The sequence below is a fragment of the Lissotriton vulgaris genome, chromosome 7, assembly GCF_964263255.1.
Source record: "Lissotriton vulgaris chromosome 7, aLisVul1.2, whole genome shotgun sequence".
Lineage (NCBI taxonomy): Eukaryota > Metazoa > Chordata > Amphibia > Caudata > Salamandridae > Lissotriton > Lissotriton vulgaris.
Window position 1 is genome coordinate 253,654,398 of NC_141695.1, and position 12,590 is coordinate 253,666,987.

The window sequence follows — 12,590 nt, forward strand, 5'->3', positions numbered from 1 at the left end:
CCACTGCGCCCATAGGCGCCGAGGTCCCTCGAGTGAGCTGTCCATAACAGTAGGGAAAAGGGCGGGTAGAGGTTGCATAGCCTAGTGTGTGTGGGGCCGGGCTTCTGTGCGAGTTCAAATGCCTCTTGTTTATAAAGGTCAGAGACTAATCAGCACAGCAGATGAGGAGAAAGCAGTAAGTTCTACCTCGATGGGTAAATGAAATGTATTGTGCTTTTCCTACACTACTGCTGCGTAAAGGCCCAGAAGAGTTGTCTCCAGTGACCCCATGTGTCTGTAACTTTACCACTGCGCCCATAGGCGCCGAGGTCCCTCGAGTGAGCTGTCCATCACAGTGGGGGAAGGGCGGGAAGAGGTTGCATAGCCTAGTGTGTGTGGGGCTGGGCTTCTGTGCGAGTTCACATGCCTCTTGTTTATAAAGGTCAGAGAACGATCAGCACAGCAGATGAGGAGAAAGCAGTAAGTGCTACCTCGTTGGGTAAATGTATTGTGCTCTTCCTACACTACAGCAGCAGCATAAAGGCCCGGAAGAGTTGTCTTCAGTGACCACGTGTGTCTGTAACTTTGCCACCGCACCCATGGGCACCGAGGTCCCTCGAGTGAGCTGTCTGTCACAGTGGGGGTAAGGGAGGAAAGAGGTTGCATAGCCTAGTGCCTGTGGGAAGGGGCCAAATGGGTGGGGTTCTGTGCGAGTTCACATGCCTCTCGTTTATAAAGGGTCAGAGACCGATCAGAGCAACAAATGAGGAGAAAGCAGTAAGTGCTGGTCACTGGAAGTACAGGCGGATTGCGCTCGAGAAACTCGTGGATGCCTAGACCCCCATCACGGATCACAGCTAATTGTAGATGGTAGATCTGGGGAGTAAGCACACCGTGCTCACTAGATTCTTGGGCTGATTATAATGCGTTACTGATTTTGAGATTCAACTCGGGCACCTGCTTTATTTATATCTGTAAGTGCTTACTGCTGAGGTTTAATTTTTGTTACAGGAGCCTCGTTGCCTAATTGTAACTATTCTCTGACCCTGCTTCGAGGGTCAGTGCAGGGTCAGAGAATAGTTGCAAGTAGGCAACGAGGCACCGCTCAGGAAGCACTTACAGGGTTACAGCAGGTGCCCAAGTTGAAGTTATTTTTTTTAATTGTTATAAACAAATTAGCTTCAACTTGGGCACCTGCTGTAACCCTGTAAGTGCTTCCTGAGCAAAATTCATCCCGCTCGCGGATTCGCGGATTTTGCCGCGATTTCGCGCGATTCGAGGATCGCAAAATCGCAAAAAATCGGCAAATTCCGCGAGCGAGCAGAACAAATTTTCCGCCCATACTTAGTCAGGACACCTCTCAACCTAGTGGCTTGGTTGGGCTGGGTCGGACAGGGACTGACAGGCCCTGTGTGTAGGACAGGGCCTGATATGAGATGTAGCCATTGCAAACACTCCTCCTCCAACTCAGCCCACACAGCACCCCTGGAACTATGGGTATCTGACAGTGAGGGGAGGCGTACTTTCAAGATGGCTGACTCAGGTGCATGGTGTTTGGTGCACAAGGCCTTGATGGGAGTTGGGGACAAGTGAAACACCAGTCACCAGTGTCAGCCATCTTGTCAGTACATTTCTGTGCCAACAACATCTGAATAAGCCACAGGGATGGACGTTGAACCAGGCTGAGATTTCACTGTACACCAGAATACTGCAGTTGTGTTTTCCCCATCTGAATGTATGAAGAGTCCTCTGAGGTGAAAAATGGGAGTGTTAGATGGCAATGCACCACTCCCAGCAAGTTACAAAAGATGCCCATTGTATCATACATTGTGTGCCGAGTGTTAACTTTGCCGTCTGTCCATACAAACTGTTCCAAATCTGATGGAGGTACAAAGTTGGACTTTGAACTTGGATAACTGTGGCTAGGCTTTTTTGGATTTCATCAACAAACAATGTCAACTCCACAATTTTAGACATTTTAACACTCAGACATTCACTCTTGGTAGTCTTGTTATCTTGGGCATTTCCTGCTTCCCTGGTTTGCCAGGAGCAGTTTAGCTCAATGTTGCTGAGGGAAGCAAGCATTTGGAGCAAATCCAGGGAGGGGAGAAGATTGTCACCAGCACTCTAGTGTCTCAACTAGACATTTCCACAAATAGGCCAATTGTATGCGGATTCGCACCGGAAGCGCCTCTGGCGCACCAAAGGCACATTACAGGCAAGCCCGTCTGCACACGTTTGCGTCCGGACTGCACCCAGTGCCCAGACACCTTGTACTCATGAGTGCGAAAATGTATTAGGGATTAGCTACCCAGAGACTCTACTAAAGCTTTGAGGAAGTTGGAAGTTCCCTCATTGGATCATGTCCCCTGTCATTTACCTTAATTTGCAGCCGCAATGTGTTTGTGAAGTTTTGAAGGAGGTAATGAGCGTGTTTGGTGTCAAATCTTAATGTCCTTAGGTTCAATCCTTGCTTGTATAATCAGAGTCAGAAGTCCTTATTTTATAGAAAGGTTGCTCTTTATTTATTTCAATAAAAACATGGACACGTGTTCCGCCCCTGTGGCGAATTGCACCAGGGCTTTTTCAAGGCTATTTACAGTATATTTTATTCTTTACAATTCATCATCGTTGGTGCAGATATCAGAATATGAATCTGGTTTTCAATCACTTTCGTCGTCCAGCACTCTCATTCCATCGTACATTTTTCCTTCAGCCCCTCCTTTGCCATTTTCACTCTATAAAATAAGGACTTCTGACTCTGATGATACAAGCAAGGATTGAACCTAAGGACATTAAGATTTGACACCAAGCACACTCATTACCTCCTTCAAAACTTCATTGTTCAAAAACTCAAGAGGTCCAGAGTTTTTTTGAGTGTGTTCCTATTACAAAAACTATGTGAAAACTGATATGGACTTGGACTTTCCTGTGGACCACTCTCTCTGTAGAAAGCAATGTGTTTGTGACCTCATGTGGTTTTCCATATGACTAGTATCAAAAGGATCCCTGGGTACATATGACCTCTATACCTAATACTAATGTAGGACATAGTGTCTCTACTTTGGAAGAGAGATATAAGGGTTTCCTCATAAAACACACATTTTAATTCCCAGTTTTTTTGGCAGGATCTGAACCTGACTGGGTCTTTGTCACTGAAACCTGGGCTGATGGTGCATCCAGGCCCAACTTAGTAGATGCAATTATGATAAATTACTCAATTGTGAGGGTAGACAGAGCTGGTCCACTGGGCTGGGAAAGGCTATTATGATCAAATCGCACATTAAATGCTTGATGGAATCTGGATATGTTCTAAAAACACGCAAACCTCTCCATTTCAAACGTATTTTATCAGCCACTTGTTCATTTAAAGGTGTGCTGATCTTTAGGCCCCCTGGACCCATATCACCCTTACTTAAAAAGCTAAAACTCCTATTAGAACGTTTCCTACCTACCAAATGCTTGACCATCATGAGTGACTTTAGTTTTAATCCGAAGATTCGGATTGCCAAGAATCAAGATCCCTTTTAAAAGCTCTCTCAAATATGGAAATGACATAGTTAGTATCCGCCCCAACTCACAGGGCGGATTACACACTGGATGGTATTTTTTCCAATGATATTAGGCTGGCCAAACAAGCAGTCACCCCCATTAGTTGGTCTGCCCACAGTGCAGAAGCGTTTTTTTTCACATTTTCATCCTCAGTCAGCAGCAGCCAACTCCGTCGCACCTTGATTAGGTTACAAAACTGGAAGGGAGTATCTGACAAAGCTCTGTTGAGAACATTAACCAGTATATCTTGTTAAATCCCAGAGGACATAAATATGGGGGAGGAGGCAATTGCAGAGTGGCTGGAGAGGTTGACCAACACATTAGCCATCCTTAGGGCAGTCTCTCCATCAACTCCCTGGTATAATACCAGGATGAACACTTAAACAGGTATGTCGCTGTCAAGAGCTTTTATGAAGTAAAAATCAGGAAGAGCAAGACAACATTACATATTGAAAGATTATTAAAGAATTCAAAGTAGCTTTAAGCAAGGAAAAATCCAAATATTTTACTCATGAAATTGAAAATGCTTCATCTGGTAGAGAAATCTTTAGGGCAGTGCAGCAGATCTACACCCCTCAGGTCATGGGAGAGCCAGAGGTCTCACAACTATTTTGTAATCACTTAGCAAATTCCTTTCCCTCTTAGAGTTCAAACAACCCTTAAGGGATGTCTGTTCAAATAGACCAAGAGACCAAAATACTATGTGTCTTTTTAACACTTACCCTTAAGATGGTGGAACAAAATCTTCTTAATATAGAATCAGGGTCAACCGGGAGGCCTGCCTGCCTGTGGTTCTTCACCTGGCAGCCAGCATCATAGCTCTTCCCCTTTCTAATTTGATGAATAAAGCATTCATCTCCGGATCTTATCCCAGGTGTTGGAAGGAGGCAATTATCATGCACATCCTAAAGACATCTAATCTGGATAGCACGGACTGGAAAAACTATAGTCCGATTTATCTGCCTCCCTGCCAGCAAAGATTCTAGATTATTAAAATGCATCTGATGGAAATTCCAGCATAGCAGCATTGGCTGAATAATTCTCAGTTCAGTTTCAGGATATATCATGGAACAGAAACTGCGCTGATCTCAACCACAGACTACATAAAGTGGCTAGTTGATGAAGGACAGGGTGTGGCTCTGATACTCTTGGATCTCTCAGCATCATTTGATACCATCTTGCCTTTGCTCCTGTTGGGTAATTTCCAAGGTTTGGGTATCTGTCATCAAGCCTGGCCCTTCTGTCCTCATTCGTTAGGGATGGATCGCAAAAGGTGAAGGTACAGCACTTTTACTCAGATGTTTTTTGTGTGCCATGTGGAGTGCGGCAGGGCTCCTCGCTGAGCCCCATGTTCTTTCATTTTTGTGTGGCCTCCAATGCAGCAATACAACAATGATTAGGGATGAAGGTCGTGTCATATGCTGACAACACTCAAATTATTGTGAAGTGATGCTCCATAGCAGATAATGTCTTGCGATGTTTGTCGGCAGCGGCATACTGGATGGGCCAAAACTTAGTGGCTGGTGGCCAGAATCACTAGGAAACTGCTTGACCCCATAGAGGAAGGCTAAGAACCTTGGAGTTCTCATAGATACTGAAATCAAAGTTAATGTCCAAGCAATTCGTACAGTAGCAATCTGCATCTGGATGACAAGGATGCTCAAGAAAATCTTTCTGCTCATACAGCAGTGTCAGGGTCGTAGTTCCTCAGGATCAGTACCCTCAAGAGGCCCACCTTCCGGCAGCTCTGACTCTGAGTTAAAACGCACCAGAGGATCAAAGTGGCCAGACGAGGGGAAGGGTATTAGGGAGGGTACTGCGGGGAAGGAGGTCTGAAAATGATAGCAGAGCACGGTGAGTTCCAGTCTACTTTCTTGCCTATGCTGTAAATATATAACTATAAGTTACACACTTTAACCAAGCTTTACCTGAAATAAAAATATGTAGCATGCATATAAGTGTTCTTCAAATCAGATCCTAATTAAGCCTCCTTTAATGTCTTGGGAAGGAATTAGAGAATTGTAGATTTATAAAACATGGATCAATGTCATTTGCAAGGAAGTTCAAAATAAAGTACAAACAAATGCAGGCTTCAGCTTCCAAACGCGGCAAGAACACATTTTGTGAACCAACATTAAAGCTTTGTATCTCCATAGTCTTAAAAGCAACCTTTTGACCTTTGAGGCAGCAAGGGCTTATTTTTGTAAACCAACATAAAATCTTGATATCTCTGTAGTCTTAAAAGCAACCTTTTGACCTTTGAGCCTCAGAATTGTAGACAAACTGAATTTGTGTCATTTACACAATGAACAAAAGTTATGCTCAATCTTCCGATACGTTTTCACTTTTCCAAGCGTCCATACATTTTTAAATATAACACGAAAAAGTTATGTTCAATCTTTTAAAGAATGATTACTTTTCCAAGAGTCTGCACAATATGTCCCATGATGTTGCACAAACTATTAAGGGGGGATTAAGCCTTTTCTTAAGGCCTAGAAGAAGAGGTACTAATGTGAAAATGTGCAGATTTCCAAAAATAAACCGGAACGTCTTTCTTTCCACAGTGCCTTACTGGTTAATAAATCATTCTACTGGGTTTTTCTTTACTTAGAGAATTCTGCTGTCTCTTACCTGCTGCCATATATCGGAATATCTCACTGAGTGTTCGCCTTTCAGGAAGCAGGTGAAGATGCATCCATGACACAGCTTCTGTTCTCAGCAGAAAGTGGCTTTCGAACTCCAGCGCTGCCAACTGAATAATCCGCAGGGTGCGGCTGGGCGTGGCTGCATTTATAGCCAGAGGCTAAGCTACGGTGGTTGGGATGCGACCAATTTAGGCAAAATGCAAACTTGCTTGAAATAATAAAAGATGGCATATAAATACAAAAAACACATTAAGCACCTAGCATTCAGTGTTTTACTGACTGAGTGTTCAAGGTGCATTATGATGCAGTTCAGAGTGCGCGATGCAGGATTTGTAAGGCGTTAAAATAAATAAGGAGTCAAAGTAAAAAGCGAATAAGGTGCACATTGGACGTCCCTGGCAATGCCAATATGTCCATGGGTACAACGTACATTCACCGCAGCAGGGCTATGTTGACAGGGACTAGCCAGAACCAGATGGGTCATGACAAGCTGCCAGCTCCTGCCCTAGTTATGTTCAGACTGGATTACTCCAACTCACTATACTTGGACCCTAAGAGCACTCAGTACAGACTTCAGGTGTACAGAACGCGCTTGCCAGATTAATTCTAGACATCCCTAGACGCCAATCTGCCATCAAAGGACTAGAAACATGACACCAGCTGCCAGTTAGAAAGCACATTATTTGAACATCTCCATGCCTTGTGCAAAAGACTGGAGAAGGGTGGGCGCACACTGCCTCACATCCCAGCACTCACTTTGCCGACATGCATCGTAGTAAAAGCAGTGCATGATAAAACTTGCTTCTGTGACAGGCTTTAGTTTTTCACCTTTGTTGATGCAGCCAGGCCTGTGTATCTCTAGACACGTGTTTCAGGATAATTGCCCTTTCTTTACTAGAGAGCAATACATTATTTTTCGGGTTGCTGAAAATGTTGCCCAAATTCTTCTCAGGTCTCTGTACCACTCGCTGGATGCAGGTACATCAACCATAGCTCATTAGCTCAAGGGAGCCTTTGCAAATAGGAGGAGGGAGGGCGCACACTGCCTCACACCCCCCTTGTGTTTGAAAGCCTCCCTTGAGCCAAAGAGCTGACAAGCTCTCCTGGGATGCACCTGTGTGCCTGTGGAGTGGGACTGTGACCTGTGAAGACTTGGACACCATTTCACAACTGATGAAGGGCTAAACCCAGATACACATGTCTAGAGATAACAGTACTACTTATACCAACTTTGGTGAAAATCTACAGCAACTTTGAAAGTAAGCGTACCTCATTTACCAGGATGCAATGGGGAGAACTATGCTTGGATGAGAAGCAGTGGGTCCCAACGCGGAGGATGCACCGCCTGAAAATCTAAAAGGTCCACACGGAAGTGAACTGTGCAAACCTGTGATTGGCACCACAGTCCATGAAAAATTAACTATGACAGAAGGGGAAATGCCAGTTTCCTTAAATAAAGTTTCATGTTGAAATGGACGATGGTTGAGTGGCGTCCTTACTCGAGGGACAAAGTTGGAAGATATATATATAGACGGGTGCTTTTTAATGACATTTCATCTGTGGCAGCATAACGAGCAAAGATGCCATGTGAGTGCACAAATCTATTCTTATATTGCAGACTGTCATGCAAAGTAACAATTATATAAAAGAAATGCATCATGCAGCACGAAAAGTATTTTGCATTTTGCTCACATAGTGCATCCTGGGAAATGGAGGAGTGTGACACTGGATAGTGCATCCCCATTGGTTACCAGAGACTCTCCAATGATTAAGACTGAATGAACAGTTGAAACGCGTCTGGAAGTAATTGAATGGCTGCCGCCTTGCACTATTAAAGCACCTTATCTCCGAAGCCGGCCTCAGTTGCATTTTCTATGTTGCTGGTTGTAATTTAGCAGGATACTCCGTTCCTGCCTGTCAGAGGCCACCCTGCCATGGTTGGGGGCCCCCTACCACGGAGAAGCTTGTGTTGGAATTGATTTAGGGGGCATGACCCGCCCGCCTTCAACCTGGAAAGAAAAGAATTACCTTGACACAGTATTCCACACGGAGGCGAGCAAGGGGTGTTTCGGGAAGTATTCTACTTTCCTGAGCTGGCCTCGGAGACGGGTGCTTTTTAATGACATTTCATCTGTGGCAGCATAACGAGCAAAGATATATATATATATATATATATATATATATATATATATATATATATATATATATATATATATATATATATATATATATATATATATATATATATTTCCTAGACTTGCCCCCGCCAGAAAGGATTCCTGAACTGCTGGGTTGAAGCGGTACGAGGACTGGAGGAAGCGCAGCTGCGCACATGTACTTTTGGGCAAAGAAGTTTAATATAGACTATGCAGTAAATATCTCGCCTTCCACTCCACTCGTGCGATACCTACCTATGCACGGCTGTGGCATGCTGGGCCTTGTAGGCGCCGAACATCAAGCGGACTACAAGTGGTATATGCGTCATGAGGTCAACGCAGTGGGAGGAGCTGTGGTCTATTAGTGGGAAGGCAGGGTTTCTGCTCGTTCTTGTGAAGGAGGTTACTGTGAATATTTATGCGACTGCCAGCGCGCATTACAGAATACCCCGCAGCACAAGAGGTCTGGACGGTCTGGTTTGCTCTGTGAGCGTTTCTACATTGATTGCGGTATCAATCACGTCCAGTACCCGCCAGGACGCCTGGATATACAGCGGTTTGGAGGTATTCATACTTCCATCTTGGGTGACCGGGACTCCTGTGCCAACCCCCGTGAAAGTTTCCAGGTTGAGAGGCAGCTGCGAGAATATGCGGAGGACTCGAGGGAGCACCGGACTTTGAAATTGCCTTACCTCCCAACTTTCTTCACGACTGTGCCTGCTCTCGATTTCCACTCCGACAGTGTCACCCCGTCGAGCACTCCTTCACCTGGCATGCACCATACAGAGGCATTCTGGGACTCGAGGTCCGGACTTACAGGACCACACAGGTGTGCTCCATGACGACAGGGGGCGGAGCAAGGTTCCTACATCTCCTTCGAGGCAGGGTTGCCTACGCCACAGCACACGAAGAGGTCGGAGAGAAGCGCTGACGAAGGCTCCAATTGCCGAAATGCATTCGCTTAAGACTCTTTCTCAATAAAGTGTGCCTTTGAGTCTTCCTCATGGGTTTCTGCTCGTTCTTGTGAAGGAGGTTACTGTGAATATTTATGCGACTGCCAGCGCGCATTACAGAATACCCCGCAGCACAAGAGGTCTGGACGGTCTGGTTTGCTCTGTGAGCGTTTCTACATTGATTGCGGTATCAATCACGTCCAGTACCCGCCAGGACGCCTGGATATACAGCGGTTTGGAGGTATTCATACTTCCATCTTGGGTGACCGGGACTCCTGTGCCAACCCCCGTGAAAGTTTCCAGGTTGAGAGGCAGCTGCGAGAATATGCGGAGGACTCGAGGGAGCACCGGACTTTGAAATTGCCTTACCTCCCAACTTTCTTCACGACTGTGCCTGCTCTCGATTTCCACTCCGACAGTGTCACCCCGTCGAGCACTCCTTCACCTGGCATGCACCATACAGAGGCATTCTGGGACTCGAGGTCCGGACTTACAGGACCACACAGGTGTGCTCCATGACGACAGGGGGCGGAGCAAGGTTCCTACATCTCCTTCGAGGCAGGGTTGCCTACGCCACAGCACACGAAGAGGTCGGAGAGAAGCGCTGACGAAGGCTCCAATTGCCGAAATGCATTCGCTTAAGACTCTTTCTCAATAAAGTGTGCCTTTGAGTCTTCCACATGGGTTTCTGCTCGTTCTTGTGAAGGAGGTTACTGTGAATATATATATATATATATATATATATATATATATATATATATATATATATATATATATACATTTTACCTACTGGCAGTAGCCCAGTAGGTAGTTATAGTTAAAACCTAGTTTCTATAGGAAATCTGCAACATTCTATTTGGAATAACTTTGGCGCCGGTGGACGAATCTTCGTGAATTTGTCCAAGAAAATGGCCTGCTCCGCTCCGCTCCTTCCCTGAAAGTTTGGGGGTGATTCATACAGTTGGGTTCGAGAAAAAAGGGGGGTCCCAAAACGTGTTTTACCCATGCAATTTTCTATAGGACCTTTAGCCAGGGCTACAGCCCGAACGGCTGAACGGAAGTATACCAAATTTGGCAAAAAGGTAGAGTTCGGTTCGCAGATCACGCTTTTTGTTAAATGGTGTAAATTCAGTAGTTCCTGAGAAAATCAAAAGTAAAATCATAAGTATATTTAGAGGTGCATACTGTAAGCCTTCTGTAAGCTTACTGTACTCTGTACCTTTCCGAGCACGAGCTGCATGCGGATTGGCTGTCAACTGTCTGTCAACACTCCAAACCAGAAAGTGTTTGCAGCCATCTTGTGCCTCGGTAGACTGAGGCACATGAAAGCAGAAAAATAAATGTGTAGAACGCAAAAAGAGGGCAGGGTAGAAACAGCTTGACTACCTAGGCTTGCTCAGGTGGTCCCACAAGGACCCCCAAGGCCCCAAACATTTTTTTTTAAAACCCAGTCTGCTTTTTTTCAAAATACCCCCGGGGGGACCATAGTGAAAAAGAAGTGTGTGGGGGCCCCAATTCCCGCCACACTTCCCCAGGGACCACGCCCCTCGAGGCAAAGTAACGCAGCCCCCTGGCACCTACTGTTGGTTCCAGGTGGGCTAGTTGGCCCCAATAGACACCCAGTATGCAAGGGGAATTAGTTCTCCCTCTGCAAACGCGCCCCGGGGCTGCATTGCAAAGAGATGTAAAAATGGGCATGGCCTCATTACACCTCTCTGCAATGCAGCCCCCTGGCGCATACTGGAGATTCCTGGTGGACTAGTTAGCCACCAGGGATCCCCAGTATGCAAGGGGAATTAGTTCCCCCTCTGCAAACACACCCAGGGGCTGCGTTGCAGAGAAGTGTAAAAAGGGGAGTGGCCTCATTACACGTCTTTGCAACGCAGCCTCCTGGCGCATACTGGAGGTTCCCGTTGGCTAGTTGACCCCCAGGGACCCCCAGTATGTAAGGGGACTTAATCCCCCAAATTAGAACACTGCACAGGGCGCGTGAGTACAGTGGAGAAGGTCGGGGCGGGGCTTGAGGTGATGTGAGTGCAAACATGCCCTGAGGCGCGTTTTAAGTTTGGGAATTAATTCCTGTTCAATCCAGAGGTCCCCTAGGGGGCAACTAGTTCAACAGGTATCTTCAGTAAGCACCACAGAGCTGTGTTGCAGAGTGTTGTAAAAAGGGGGCGTGCCCTTTGAATGACTCTCTGCAACACAGCTGCCTGGAGCATACTGGAGGTACCTGGTGGGCTAGTTGGCTCTCAGGGGACCTCAGGATTGAAGAGGAATTAATTCCCCAATCTAGCTCACTTCTATTCCTGAAAAGTAAATTTAACTGTACTTACCAGTAACTTGAATTTCCTGCCATAGGATATCATTGCCTGCTATATAAAATATATATACAATTAAAACATATTAAATAAAAAAAATATTACAATTTCAATATTTTCAGAAACATTTTTTTCAATTTATATTAAAAATGTGTAATATAATTAAAAAAATAAAATATCTAAAAATAAATAGTTTAAAATAATATAGTAAATCAGTATAAAAAATAAAACAATTAATACATTTAAAAATTATAATTTACAAAACCTTTGAAATTCACTGAAAAAAACCATAGGTTTCAGCCACGTTATAGTTAAAAATTAGCATTTAAAAAACCTTAGAAATTCACTGAAAAAAACATAGGTCTCAGCCATGTTATAGTGAAAAATTAGCATTTCAAAAACCGTAGAAATTCACTGAAAAAACCATAGGTTTCACACACGTTATTGTTACGAATTAGCATTTAAAAAACCTTAGAAATTCACTGAAAAAACCATAGGTTTCACACATGTTATATTTAGCTGGACATTTCACTCATACAAAACCATTGAAATTCCCCCGTTATAGTTAATTCAGCTAACTATAACTCACGCGCCCGCAATGCACTGCTGATGACGTCACATATTACATCACTCATGACATGGTCAGTGACATCACTGATGACATCACTGATGACATCTCAAAGACATCACTGATGACATCATCCTTGTGAAAGAATGGCAGACCTCCTCTTAGCGTAATATATCCCTTGATACACACATTCAAAAATAGAAACTGAAATTTTCTAAAAAATGGAGATACCAAATCCAGTTAGAACAACCTATTCAGTAATTCCAAAAATCTACATACACATCCAGTCATTCACTAACAGTTCTACTCATACACCCATACATCTTATTACACACGGACACTCATCTATAGAGTTACTCACACACAAACTCCCACATGCAAATAAACATCCATTTACTTGCATATACAGCTATACACCC